Source organism: Lissotriton vulgaris, chromosome 3_2 (genome assembly GCF_964263255.1).
Source record: "Lissotriton vulgaris chromosome 3_2, aLisVul1.2, whole genome shotgun sequence".
NCBI classification, from domain to species: Eukaryota; Metazoa; Chordata; class Amphibia; order Caudata; family Salamandridae; genus Lissotriton; species Lissotriton vulgaris.
Window position 1 is genome coordinate 111,262,646 of NC_141690.1, and position 15,102 is coordinate 111,277,747.

Consider the following 15,102-nt stretch of genomic DNA (forward strand, 5'->3'; position numbering starts at 1 on the left):
AAACAGTACCAGAGATTGAAAAGAATACCTAGGGGCCTTAGGGGTCAAATTTTCCCTACTTATGACGACTTGGACACTGATCTCATGTCCAAATGGGAAGATTCACTTACTGTTAACTCTATGACCCTTATGGACATATTGATAGAGAGTGCTGACCGCAAAGTGACAAAATTACAAGCAGACATTGCAGTGGTAGAACAAGAAATAAAAGATCTTAATATACCCGAAGCAACAATGAAGAACTATGATATTCTAGATGATATTCTCCTGAAACAACAAAATGATATCAAAAGTAGAAAAGCCAGACAGATCAGACGCGATGAGATTGATTATCAACAAGGCAGGGTATTCACCTACGCCAGTAAATATGATTCACTCATCCCTAGTACTAAGACTAGAAATACCAACAATCCACCTACAGCAGGAGCAAGCTCAGTTTCTTCCAGCAATGCTTCAATCAGCACAGCTGGGATTAGTGATGGAGAACCCGAAACTTCAACCACTGGTAGTGTGGCGACTTTTTCTCAAGAGGTCCAGAGAATAAGGAGAGGCAACAGATTTACGGTCCAGAGAGATCCACCCGATCCAAAACCCGCAGGGGTAGGAGACCAAAATGCAGGATACAGAAGCAAACTCAGATCAGGCATGAACAGGAATTGAACACTGTCAACCCGACAGAGGTTCAAGTGATTAATCTCTCTTCCTATGAACTGACTCCGGACATGATCTCACTGTTGAGCAAGGGTCTAAGTTTCAATCCTTTTGCTGTAGGTGATCTATGTAAACTCAAAATTGATCTCTTTAAATTCATTAGAAATTTAAAGCTTAAAAAACATTTTTCTGACAAAACTAGTACTGATGTGGGTAGTAAGAATATTCCTGTGTTGACGAATACAGACGATTTTTTGTCAATAAAAGATGTACAAGCAACGCATTTATTGTTATCAATTACTGACATGGAAGATTCCCCACATGACATGAATAGACTTCTGATGGAACTTGACATAGACCCCGACTACAGTCTATCTAGCGGTCTTAAAAATAAATCTAGATGGATACCTACACTTTCAGGGGGTAATGCCATAGATCAGTTTCACAAACGGGTACTAGAAGACATTGATAAAATCAATACCAACAATTTGCTCAAATCATTTAAGTATCATGACAATCTGACCATGGGAGAACGTGCAGCTCTGTCATCTCTCAGCAAAAACGAACACATCACCATCAGAGAGGCCGATAAAGGCGGCAATGTAGTAGTTATGAATCGAACTGACTATGAAGGAGAAATCCAGAGCCAACTAGCAGATGCCACCTGCCATGAATCAATACCCTCCAATCCTATTGGTCCGTTAACAACCAAGATCAATGATAAACTGTTGTCATGGAAACAATCAGGTCTGTTAAACGACCAAGAATACCTTTATCTAAAAATTTTCAGACCACCATATCCCTGGTTGTATACACTCCCCAAGGTACACAAGAATCAGCCCTTCCCTCCTGGCAGACCAATAGTCTCAGGTATAGGGGGTCCGACAGAAAGAATGGCGGAATATATTGATCTTTTTCTAGGCCCACTGGTACACAACCTGCCCTCATATATACAGGACTCCAGACACATCCTGAGTATTCTATCAGATATTCAATGGCAACCTGATACATTTCTTGTCACTATGGACGTTGTATCCTTATACACAAGCATCAACATTGACTTGGGTCTCATTGCTATGAAAAGATTTCTACACAACCGACCTGCTTCACTGTATCAACACACTATAATGCTAACAGAAATGATGGAATTGGTCTTGAATAACAACTTCTTTGTTTTTGACAAGAAATGGTATCGCCAAAAGAAGGGGGTGGCGATGGGATCTAAATTTTCCCCATCGTTTGCCAACCTGTTTATGGGCAACTTAGAATCTGATCTCATCTGGGGAGAAAAGGGCTCACAATACATCAACTCCATAATCTTCTAGGGACGATACATAGACGACTGCATTCTCCTATGGTCAGGCTCGGAAGAACTACTCACAGAATTTTTTACCTACCTCAACAACAACACGTGGGAAATCAAATTTACAATGACATATAGCAAAACCAGAATTGAATTTCTAGACATTGAGTTGTATGTGGCCAATGACATCTTACACAGTAGACTTTTTAGAAAATCCACCTCATGCAACTCTATACTACACGCTGACAGCTCACACCCACCGCATCAGATTAAGTCTATTCCATATGGGGAACTTTTAAGAGCTAGAAAGCTTTGCAGTGAAGAATCACAATTCAAAGACTGCGTACATGACATGAAAAACAGGTTCTCTAAAAGAAGATATGACAGTAAAATCATTAAACAAGCAGAAACAAGAATCAACAAGACGACTAGGACTGAAATTCTGCAGCCCAAAAAACAACCTTTATCCACAGACAACACAATTAGGTTGATTACAGAATTTAATTTCTTTCATCACACCCTGCGAAAAAGTATGAATAAACATTGGGGGATTTTGAAGAATTAGAAATCCCTAATGCCATTTGTCACTGACAGACCTCAGATATGTTACAGAAGAGGTAATTCTCTCAGAAACAGACTTAGCCCTACTGTACCACATGGCCTACTTGCAACAGATTGGCTGTCTACACGTAACAAAGGTTTTTTTAAATGCAGATTTTGTGCCATGTGCAGATGGGCCAAACACAACACCACACAATTCTGTAATCCCAAGGGCGAATACTTTTCTATTAACACCAACATTAATTGTCTCACCAAATATGTAGTATACATCATAGAGTGTAAATGTGGCAAACAATACATAGGGACCACTATACGTGCTCTTAAGGATAGAATTTCCGAACATATGAGGGCTATCATCAAACAAGATCCTAGGTATCCTGTAGCTTTACATGTGGCGGGATGCCAAAATTCCGAACATGCGAAAGCTGTCTCCTTCTTTGGCATTGATGTTGTCAATTTGGGAGTCAGGGGAGGCAATAGAGAACTGAAACTGAGACGTACAGAGGCCATGTGGATTATGAAAATGTACGCAGTTGGCCTAGGTCTTAACTTTGACTCTGAACTTCAATTTTTCTTGGGCGACTAAAATTTAGCAACAATAGCAAACATCAAACTTGCATAATTTTTCGTCGCAATTTTATGATGTATTCTTATGATGAATCATTACACAGTAACTTATCTCAAAGGAATATGTTTGTTGGTATGGAGGTATCTACGGAATGTCATTTTCAGTATTTTTATCTCATCAAACATAAACACATTAGCACATATCTGTTGGTTAATTAGGATTTGTATTATGTGAATAGCAGCTATACCAGTTGTAACTAGGATTACTATGTGATGCAATCCAGCAATGTACCTAGAACTGTGAGAGAAGTTGGGAAGATATCGTTTTACTTCTCCGACAACCTAAAAGTTTACTGGTTCTGCATGCGTGGTTTTTTTTGCAACATCTTCTGCGCCACATGTATATGACATCACGATGGTATGGAGCATGTATAGATGTATGCGCGGTAACTGAGAGAATTTCTCCACACCACACTTATACTCACTGCGCATAGACAGTGCTTTTGATTATAAGGCACGACACCACAGCATGATCGAGAGCTTATGCCCCATTATCACGTATAATAGCAACAGTTCAAGGAATGCGAATATTTTATTTTTTTTTCCACTTAAAAAGAGTGCACACTTCTCTGCGTGTTCACACGCCACTGTCCAATGAACACGCCAAACATTCTTTTATACTCTCACCATGTATCTGTCAATTTCCCGGCTTGCAAACCTTGCTGCTGTCTCTTTAAATCCTTTTCATTTGAGACGCCGATTGCGCAATTCTATGGGCCGGACAACTTAAAATGAACAACCACTTCCGGGTCACGTGATCGCACTACGAACACAGACACCCGGGAGATACGAAGCGAACCAGACGTCTGCAGGTAAGCGCAAGGACTCTGTTTCATTCGGGGGCTAAATTTCGACACCCGTCTCGTCACAGAGCATAACGGTACACTTATACTGTTTGCTTTTCAGACGGCTACTTGTACGAGGCGATAGAGCGACCTCTTTCAGCCCTCGCTTGTGAAAACTTGGGTAAGCGATTTGAGCTACCTTTTTTTACGTTTTACAATACATGCTTCTCACAACGTGATAGGATCGAATCTTAATACTGCCTATGTACATCATATTTCAGATACGGAACGATCTTAATATTTTCAATACCTAATACCATCTCCCGGGTTATCCATAAAAGCGCATTACGCTCATCAGGTAATTTAAAAATACTTTCAATTCACCTATTTTCACGTCATATGTGAATACATTTTCCACACAGTTAGAGCATTAGACCAGCAGAGCAATATGAGATGAGATAAATACAGGATTCCTCTATCTCACCCTTTCATAATGGTCAGTCCTAAATAAGTTAGATGTTGCAAACTCTGTCGGGCACACAGGAACCAGTGCCACAAATAATTAATTGAACAGCAGAGCTATGATATAGATTGTGTCTTTGATAATTAGTTTTCTCCACCACTGGTGCCTTCAAACATGATATGAGCTTCACCAGTCTTTTTCCTTTACGCCTAAATCTATTCTTTTTCTTTAACCTTGTTGCAGCTAATTAACCCAACCTGACCTTTGAATTTAATATTGGTCTTGGGCCCCTCCGGGTCGGAAGTATCACCGGAAGAGCGGTGAGCCTACCCCTTTGTTTTATTAGCTCTGTTTTCTTATTTACCCTCGAGAACAACATTTTTCCTGATGCAATTGATAAGATTAGATCTAGAGTCTGCGCACAGTAAACATACTGAGCGCTAATTCTTTCCTTTGTTTTTTTCCCCCACCTCTCTTCTGTTCTTATTTTCTCTTGCCCCTTTTCCTTCTCCTGTCTTTTTGTCTCTTTATCTTCAAATGTAGACCTTGTGGTCTACACACAACCATTTAGAGGTATGTGTGGAAATGTTTTATATTTAGTCACGGTGCACCTATTATCTTGCATGATTTTTGAACTTCACCGTGAACCAAACTCGGCACCTTACCACAAACAATCTTGGCATGGAATCACAGATACACAAAGTCTTCTACACAGAACGAACACCGCTTGTTTGGGGTATCATTGTGCACTAGGGCTCGCCCAATCGCATGAAATATACACAATACCAGTACAAAGCGAGGGTTTAACCAAGGGCACCTCGGCACACTAAAGGATGTCTTCCTCAAACCTTCTCAAGGATTTTTACTTATGCATGAAATTTTTCTGTTCCGATGCTTGTCCCGATAGTCGGCTATAAGTGGATTACAGGCTATCAGTAGCCTTGTTGTTTTGTATTAATTCGCAAGAATAGCCCCTTTTTTCTGTATTGTTTCCAGCCCTGAAGATTCGCGAGATGCGATGAAACACGTGTCGGCTGGTTGTCTTCAAGCTATGACAAATTAAACCAAGATAACAAGACCATTTCTGTCTATATATGTTCATTTTGTAAACCAATTGCTTAATATTGAATGCATCAATGTTGTTCCTCTGCATTTAACTGTCAAATTGTCCAGGGCCACATTGTGACCTTCTTATACTCATTAAGTGTGTGCATAGGGTATGCCTCTTATTGATAGTCTGACTTTTAACCTCTGTCTTTGAATGCCTAGCAAATGTTACACTATAAAAGCATCTTTGTAGCACATTTACCTTCCGAAATCCAGCAGGGGTATTTTCAGGGTGCTGCAGTACCCACATACCCTACTTTAAGCATCTATGTGGCCTTTTGATTCCTTTTAACCAATATTGACTCAACATCTTTGTCAAAAAAGTGTTTCATGGATACCCTATTCTTATGGTGACAACAGTTTTTTTTACAGATGGCCACCGCTGATGAGAGTGCAAGCACACTCGTGGGTGGCCGTTTTGAAATTGTAAAAAAACATTAGAAGATGGCTGAGAGAACGGTGGGCAGCCAAAAGTTTGTGAGGAGTCTTGTGGATGGGAGAGCACTATGTCAGCATGGTGAAAGGTAGTTTGGGTAATTAGAGAAGGATTGGGCTAGAAGAGGAGGAAGGAGGAGCAAGGAGAGGGGTGAGAAAATACTCCCTCACATGCACTGCAATGATGACTTCAGAATTGGAAGGATGCAAAACAAATCAAGACACCGAGACCAAAATGCTTCTGGTCAGGACAGACACACTTAAGGGAGGAAAGTTATTGAATCAGGATCAGAGAAACAAGAAAGACAACAAAGCCATCCAATAACTAACAAAGGTCTGGCCGAAATCTGACTGCATGTATATGTAATGAACTAGAAATAATATTTCCCCACCAGATAGTTGTAGGCATCTATAGCTGAAACTTAAAATAGCTTCCTGGGGCCATATTACATAAAGTGCCCCAGGGGTGCAACAGGCGTTTGCCCCCACTTTGTGAACCCCCAATGCACTTTGGTATTACAGAAGGGGCCGCAGATGCTTGTGCAGGCCCTTCTCTAATACCAATAGCGCTGGCACACATAAAGCACCAGCGCGATTTTCAAGGGGGCATTCCGTCATTTGCATGGGGGCGTGTCCCATGCAAATGAGGGAATCTCTTTGCCTCTACATCCGTGCCATATTACAGATGTGGGCGCAGAGGCAAAGAAGCCCTCAGGAGGCACAGTGTCACCTAAAAGGTGGCCCACTGTCAGTGGACTCCTTGAGAGCAGCCCTGTGTTGGGGGCAAAGGGGTCCCATGGACCCCGCAGACTGCACCCGCCTGCAAGGGGATCTATATTCCCCTTTAAAAGTACAGGTGGGTTGATGCCTGCACAGTGAAACACAGAGTGGCTGTAAAGCAGCCGCTCAGTATTTTACATAAAAGTGCTGCCCCTAGGGCAGCACAAGTTCGGGTCTTTCCTGGGGGCAGCACATTTCCCATAATGCTGTGCACTTTCCTTCATTGCGCCAGGCGCACCTTTTCAAAGGTGTGCCCAGCACAATGAAGGAAAGTGCGCCGCACGTGTAATGCAGCCCCATATGTTCTGGAGAGTCCTGAAAATCATCTCTTCCACTTATTTCTTGAATATGAGTAGCAGGGTACACAGCTTTCTCTGTTTAGGACTGGGATTCGAAGTATTTATATATAAAGTATTTACTGGCTTTGGTAATAACTACACCTCCCTTGGTAATAACTACATCTCCCATGTTTTCTCTTCAGTTTTCAGCAACATAAACAATTTATTGGCTGAAAATGTCCTGAAAAAAAGGTACAGTGTGTGTGATAAATATGAATTCCATAATATAACTTATTTTCCAATTCACAATTCAAAAATGAATTATTTACCACACTCACTAAGAATCTCAATCTGGGATAACAATATTTTAGCATTAATTTAGAGTCATAGTCATAGTTTGTGAATGAAATCCTAATTCTTTTCTGTTTTGCAGTCTAAAAATCATGAGCACAGCCTTGTCAGAAGCCTATGACACACTGAAAAAGGGGCCAGTATATGTCTTTACTTCAGCCTGTGGCTTTGTAGTCTATCCATGAGCCTGTTGGAGCATTAAATTACCGCACTTCATATGTACTAAATAACAACTCTTGCACCCATAGTCTTTTCATTGTACCTTTACAAGCACTCTAGTTTCCGTTTCTGTACACACCTTTTCAAATAACCAGTTATATAAAATAAATAGGACAAAAAACTTACGTCAAGAGGCAAAATACGTTTTCTGCATGTCCAATATATGTATCACTAACTTGTTAATGCCTAAATATATGCAAAGGAGCTTGGTAGACTTTGGAGGAATATTGCAGTAATGTCAGGAATGAGAGTTTATAAGAACAGTGAGTATCTGCTCATCTGAAATCCAGAGAACTGCTCAGTGTTGTTGATTTGTTCTGATTTTCGTAAAGAAAATGGGCAACCAGGGCACAATTTTACAGGTCCTTGCAATTTACAGTACTGCAAATTGCAAATCTGAGGAGCTATTTTAGCTGATTACACTTTGTGGCTTGCAGACCACCTTGTGACAATGATATCGTTTTTCCTGTAACCAAACATTAATTTAAATAGTATGTGAATTGTATTTTTCTTCAATTGCTATGTATTTACATATAAATGGCATGTTTACATGCTTAGTAAAGTTTTTAATTATGTAATACATTTAATTTTCAGTGTGTGACGTTTATTGGGGTATTAGATGGGTAGTTATTTTAATAAATGATATAAATGGAGGATAATTGATTAAAGCATTAGGCAATTTTCACAATTAAAATTCAAATGTTCTTTTTTTTAAATTAATTTAATAGATAAACTGCTTATATGAGTCTTTGGATAAATATTTTATTACTTTTTTTACAGGTTGTGAGGTGCATTCTGATTTGGGTGGGTAGTGTAGTTTTAAAATGTAATATTTTTTATTGTTTACTATTTTAAATTTGTAATGTGTGACATTATATTTTGTTCCCATGTTTATAATTGTATAATTCCCTTTATTTTTGGAGAGGAGTGGTTTATTGGTTGATTGTGTGGGTAGTTTTTAATAAAAAAAATATGACTTAAATTAAGTCACTTAGCAGTTAAATATGGTAATATTTACAAGTCAATTTTGCTTTGTTTTTTAAATTATTGACGTATGTGGTTATGTTTATTATTATAATAAAAGGAAACATATGTATTGCATTATTATTGAATATGTTGCATTGGATGAATGAGCGTGTTGTGTTTTATAAAATAAAACTTTACATTATAATTATTAGAAAGTTAAGAATATAAAATTTCAAAATTGCCAATTCATTTTAGATTTTGAAGTTCATTAGTGTTTGCTTTCTGCTTTTTTCTGTGGGAGTCAGAGGTCTATTGGTCCGTTTTAAATATTTAATGTATTCATTCAAATACTCTTTAATTATTTTGTCAAATTTGCACATTCTTCAAATGTCCTTTTATTTTTTCCATTTTTTGATTTTATATCAAATTTACATTTTAAAAGGTTTTAGTTAAACGCTTTTGGTTATTTTAAAGTGCACATATACTTTTAGGTGTATTAAATCTGATACATTTGACGTGAAGGCTTTCTCCATGTTTGTTGGAGAGCAGTTATAGTAAATCTGACTCTCCACCGACCAATGTTTGCACATTTGCCAATGTTCCTTAGATTGGAGTTTGAATAGTAACTCTGACAACCTGGTGTATATATTTTCCCTAATGCCTGGTGGACTGGACTTAGAGTAATAAGTTTGGTCCTCCTGATGTATGCATTTTACCTATTGTTTGTTGAATTGGAGTTAGACTAGGAGATTGGACACTCCCAAATATATGCATTTTCCCACAGATAGTTAGATCAAATTTAGAATAGCAAATCTAACCCCACTGCAACATATATACTTTTCCCAGTGTTTTCTTTAGACTAGCGTTAGAATAGTAGATCTGTCCCCGCATTTATTCATTCTCTCCAATAACTTTAGGTTGAAGTTACAATAAAACATTTATTCCTCTTCCCCCCCCAATGTTATATGCTCTATGCCCTTTCTCTAGAGTTTCTCGAATTGAAGTTAGAATAGTACATCTGACTCTCCAATGTATTTAGTTTCCCTATTGTTAGAACTAGAATATGACATATGCCTCTCATGTGTGCACTTTGCCACAGTGTTTGGTAGATTGGATTTAGAATAGTAAATCAGAACCTCCCCAATGTATGTACTTTCCCCAGTGTTTGATAGATTGGATTCTTACCCCATCCAAACATATGTACTTTACCTATGTTTTTAGATTTGAGTTACAATTGTAAAACTGACCTACACCATATATGTCCTTTCCACAATATGCCAAGTTTTACCTCCCTACCTTTTTTTGAGTTGATCAAAAATGTATAGTTTGTTAGTAGTTAGTATGAGTAATTATTCTGAAATGTGTGTTCCTTCCTTTCATATCTGCAGGTGCTTTGTCCCAGCCCTATTGTCCATCTCCGCCCTGATGAAGGTGTAGCCCCGGCTGTAGCAACACACCGAAACGCGCGTTGGCATTATTTGTGTGGGAGCAGCTGGATTGTATCTACCCCTACCCCCCTGATGATTTGTTTCCACGCTGTCATCTGACCATCTTGTGGCTGTTATGCACAATTTTTAATATCATTGTGCCATGAATTGTGTGAATGATCTGTTAGTCATTATGATGAATCTTGGAATGTATGATGGTATGAGTGTGATGTATGAATTAGGTGTGTGGGACTTGATTTATTTATTTTTGTCTTATTGAATTATGCCGTTTCTTGATAACTATTTTGTGTATTTATAAATTGATGAAAGGTTTGTTGAAAAATAAATAAAATTATTAGATATTTTATAAAACTTGATGTAATCTTTCATCTTTGTCCTTGATCTGTTCCGGAGATAGTGGTTAAATCTTAGGACCCTGTTCGAGGGCTTTGTTGAAAAGTAGGGGCAGGTAGTTTCGTGCTTTTGGTGTTCTCTATTTCCCCTGCTTACCTGCCTCTATCTTGGCAGGGGTCCCTCTCCTTATTAGTACTTATCACAAAATGTGTTAGACTAGAACAGTAAATCAGACTTCCAAATGTTTGCATTTTTTCCAATGTTTGTGAGACTGGAATTAGAATAGTAAATCTGATCCTGCAATGTACACACCTTCCCCAACATATGCTAGATTGGAGTTAGAATTGTAAATCTACCTCATCCAAATTTGTTTTATTTTTCCCAATGTTATTTAGACATGAGTTTGAACAGTGAATGTCCTCCCTCTCATGTAAGCACTATGGGGCTCATTAGGATGGCGGACGGCAGTGCCTCCGCAGCCATGGAGTATGCGGAACATGCCTTATCTGCGTCCGCCTGTCCCGGTCACTCCGTCCGCCATATCAGGTGATGAAAGATTGTCCAAATTCTGTCCGCGACGGAAGAGCACGCTCCGCGGGCCATCTACACCCGACCACGCGGCGGACGTAACCAATCCAGAGACTCCGCCGTACAGACTGACGTCTAGGACCGTCCCCCAAATCAAGATGGCAGAAAATACACACAAAAGCGCTGCGGAAAAACAACCTGCCTGAACACTGTGGATGTCCCACAGCGAACATACCCACCACGAGCTGCTCGCCAACATGGACCCAGCACTACACGCTTACCCGATACTCTTCGCGATCCACCTTGTCCTAGTCCTGGCCCACTACCGAGGACGACGCAGGTACGTTACAAACCATTCGCTGTCTGGAGGGGAGTACCTGCAAGGGTCGTGACGTCGGGAGGGGGAGTGTCAGGTATCTGAACCCACTGATTAGAAGCAAATACAAAAACACACCTGTATCACACACGCAGGAATAACTCCGACAAAGCACGACACATGATTGACTTGCTTTATTACACATAATCGGGGTATAATCACAGTGTATGCATGAGCATGGGCATGGTGGCCAACACAGCTGGTACAACAGAGGCAGTACATGAGAGGGCACACTGCAGTATCAGAACACCAACAGGGCATAGTCGACATCAGAGCAGGTACATCAGAGGCAGTACATGAGGGCAGAATACAGTATCAGAACACCAACAGGGCATAGTCGACATCAGAGCAGGTACATCAGAGGCAGTACATGAGAGGGCAGACTGCAGTATCAGAACACCAACAGGGCATTGTGGACATCAGAGCAGGTACATCAGAGGCAGTACATGAGAGGGGCTAAGTGCATCAACAGTCCATTGCACTGAACAGGTCCATCAGAGGCAGTACATGAGAGGGGCTAAGTGCATCAACAGTCCATTAAACTGAACAGGTCCATGAGAGGCAGTACATGAGAGGGGCTAAGTGCATCAACAGTCCATTGCACTGAACAGGTCCATCAGAGGCAGTACATGAGAGGGCAGACTGCAGTATCAGAACCCCAACAGGGCATAGTCGACATCAGAGCAGGTACATCAGAGGCAGTACATGAGGGCAGACTACAGTATCAGGACACCAACAGGGCATAGTCAACATCAGAGCAGGTACATCAGAGGCAGTACATGAGGGCAGACTGCAGTATCAGAACCCCAACAGGGCATAGTCGACATCAGAGCAGGTACATCAGAGGCAGTCCATGGGAGGGCAGACTGCAGTATCAGAACACCAACAGGGCATTGTGGACACCAGAGCAGGTACATCAGAGGCAGCACATGAGAGGGCAGACTGCAGTATCAGAACACCAACAGGGCATTGTGGACACCAGAGCAGGTACATCAGAGGCAGCACATGAGAGGGCAGACTGCAGTATCAGAACACCAACAGGGCATTGTGGACATCAGAGCAGGTACATCAGAGGCAGTACATGAGAGGGGCTAAGTGCATCAACAGTCCATTGCACTGAACAGGTCCATCAGAGGCAGTACATGAGAGGGGCTAAGTGCATCAACAGTCCTTTGCACTGAACAGGTCCATCAGAGGCAGCACAAGTACGCATTCCAAGCAACCCGTCCCAAGGACCACAACAGTGGAAGTCTGTACACAATGGACAATGTACACACCATGTGCCATGACATGTGAGTGAAGTGAACAGCACCTCACATCACACTATCATGTGGATTGCGTGAGGTACCTGCATCGGACAGACTGCCAGCACCAGAAACTGGAGTGTGAGACACAGCCACAGCTCGAGTGACTGACACATGGGCCACAGACCCAGACACACTGCCAGCACCAGAAACAGGAGTGTGAGACACAGCCACAGATGCAATGAATGACACGTGAGCTACAGACCCAGTCACACTGCCAGCACCAGATACAGGAGTGTGAGACACAGCCACAGCTCGAGTGACTGACACATGCGCCACAGACCCAGATACACTGCCAGCACCTGATACAGGAGTGTGAGACACAGCCACAGCTCAAGTGACTGACACATGCGCCACAGACCCAGACACACTGCCAGCACCTGATACAGGAGTGTGAGAAACAGCCACAGCTCGAGTGACTGACACATGCGCCACAGACCCAGACACACTGCCAGCACCAGAACCAGGAGAGGGCACAACTGATACAGTGCTACTACATGATGCATGACAGAAAACAACAGACACGGTGCCACTATCTGACACATGCGAGTCAACTGCAGCTGCGCCACTGGGACCACTGAAATGATGAGCCACAGGGCTGTATGGGCCAGGAGGCAGGGTGGCTCTGGGAGCTGGTGATAGTTGGACTTGACCGACATCGGGGTGGGCATGTGTCAATGGTGTGTGTCTACGTCTCTTGGGGATATGTGAGTGCACCCTGGACAGGACAGGACTGGCAAGTGGTTCGGACGGAAATAAAATGTCACCCACCATGGGTGGTGCATCTGCTGCCGGGGGTATGCTCTCTGGGGACGTGCTGGAGCATGCTTGTCGTTCGCTGTGTGGCTGCCTTCTGGCCTCTGCAACATGTGTCGTGGGGGATGCTACAACAGGGCCCACATTCCTCTGCTCCTGACGGGCCCTGATGGGAGTGGAGGTAAGGGGGACTCCACCGCGGAAACATCTGTATTCCGTTCCCTCAACAACATCAGCCTTAGTGCAGCAAGGGGTGATGTATGCCTGTCCTTTATAGCACCAGTGTCCATGGGAGAAGCCTTGTCCCTTGGATGTTCCTTTTCCGTAGGAGGAATGTTGTCTCTGGACTTTCCCTGTTCACTGGATGGTGCCCTGTTCCTGGCAGCAGACTTGTCGTCTCTGGTGTACCTGTCTCCAGAACACACCTTCTCCCTGTGTGTGTCCATGTCCTTGGGAGTGTCCCTGCTCTTCTTAGGTGCCTTTGTCTTTTGACTGACCTTGTCCCTGCCCTTGGGAGTGTCTCCTTCCTTACTAGTGTCCCTGCCCTTGGGAGTGTCCCTGCTCTCCAGAGGTGCCTTTTTCTTCTGAATGTCCTTGTCCCTGCCCTTGGGAGTGGCCCCTTCCTTACTAGTGTCCCTGCCCTTGGGAGTGTCCCTGCTCTTATGAGGTGCCTTTGTCTTCTGACTGTCCTTGTCCCTGCCCTTGGGAGTGGCCCCTTCCTTACTAGTGTCCCTGTCCTTGGGAGTGTCCCTGCTCTCCAGAGGTGCCTTTGTCTTCTGACTGTCCTTGTCCCTGCCCTTGGGAGTGGCCCCTTCCTGACTAGTGTCCCTGTCCTTGGGAGTATCCCTCCTCTTATGAGGTGCCTTTGTCTTCTGACTGTCCTTGTCCCTGCCCTTGGGAGTGGCCCCTTCCTTACTAGTGTCCCTGTCCTTGGGAGTGTCCCTGCTCTCCAGAGGTGCCTTTGTCTTCTGACTGTCCTTGTCCAAGGTAGTGTCCATGGAACTGGGAGTAACCCTTGTCTTGGGAGTACCTTTTGTGTGGGATGCCTGTGTAGCATGTGGAGGCATTTCCCCCAACACCACTTGTGGATCCCGTGTGTGTACTCCAGTGTATCTGACGTTGTCTTTGTGAACAGACTTTGCTGACCTAGGGGATGCTGTCTGAGCCCTTCGTGCCCTGACGTGCTGGGTGACGATGCTTCTAGTGCAATAACCTGTATTGGAGTCCTGGTCAGAATGTACAATCCCCCCTGAGACATCCAGTGTGGTAGATGGGGAAACAGAAGTAGCACCCAGTCCATGCGACTGTACAATGGCAGACGACACACTGCTAGCCAATGACTGAACTGTCCTGTGTAGACCAGCAAGATCGCCATGCATCCCTTCCATGAATGCCACCACCTGCCCCAAATTCCTATCGTGGTCTTGGAATGCATTTATCATATTGGTCTGCCCCACACACAGCTGTCGCAGCAGATCAACAGCCTCAGCACAAAGTGCATTTTGGCTCACCGAGACTGGGGAAGCGGTGCCGACACCGAACGCCACTCTGCTCCCCCTACTCCTGCGTGCACGAACAGTACATGGTGCAGTTGGCGGCAGTGTGGGCCCTGTGTGCTGTGTCCCGACTGGAGGTGTTGATTGGCCACTCCCAGTCTGTGACAACAGTGCAGACTCACCAACACTGTCGGAAGATGAGGACGATGTTGTCTCCACATGCGAGTCCTCGGGGACGGTCCTGTCCCCCTCTCCGGCGCTGCCCTCTTCTGTGTCAGTCTCCGTGTGCCCGAAGTCTGATCCGGATGCATTGCCTCCAATCATCTCCGCCATCT

General features: G+C 43.1%; 1 pseudogene; it reads right to left on the reverse strand.

Annotated features, from left to right (window-relative positions):
- Positions 1 to 13,542: 13,542 nt before the first annotated feature.
- Positions 13,543 to 14,713, reverse strand: LOC147725390 (uncharacterized; annotated as a pseudogene).
- Positions 14,714 to 15,102: the final 389 nt, after the last annotated feature.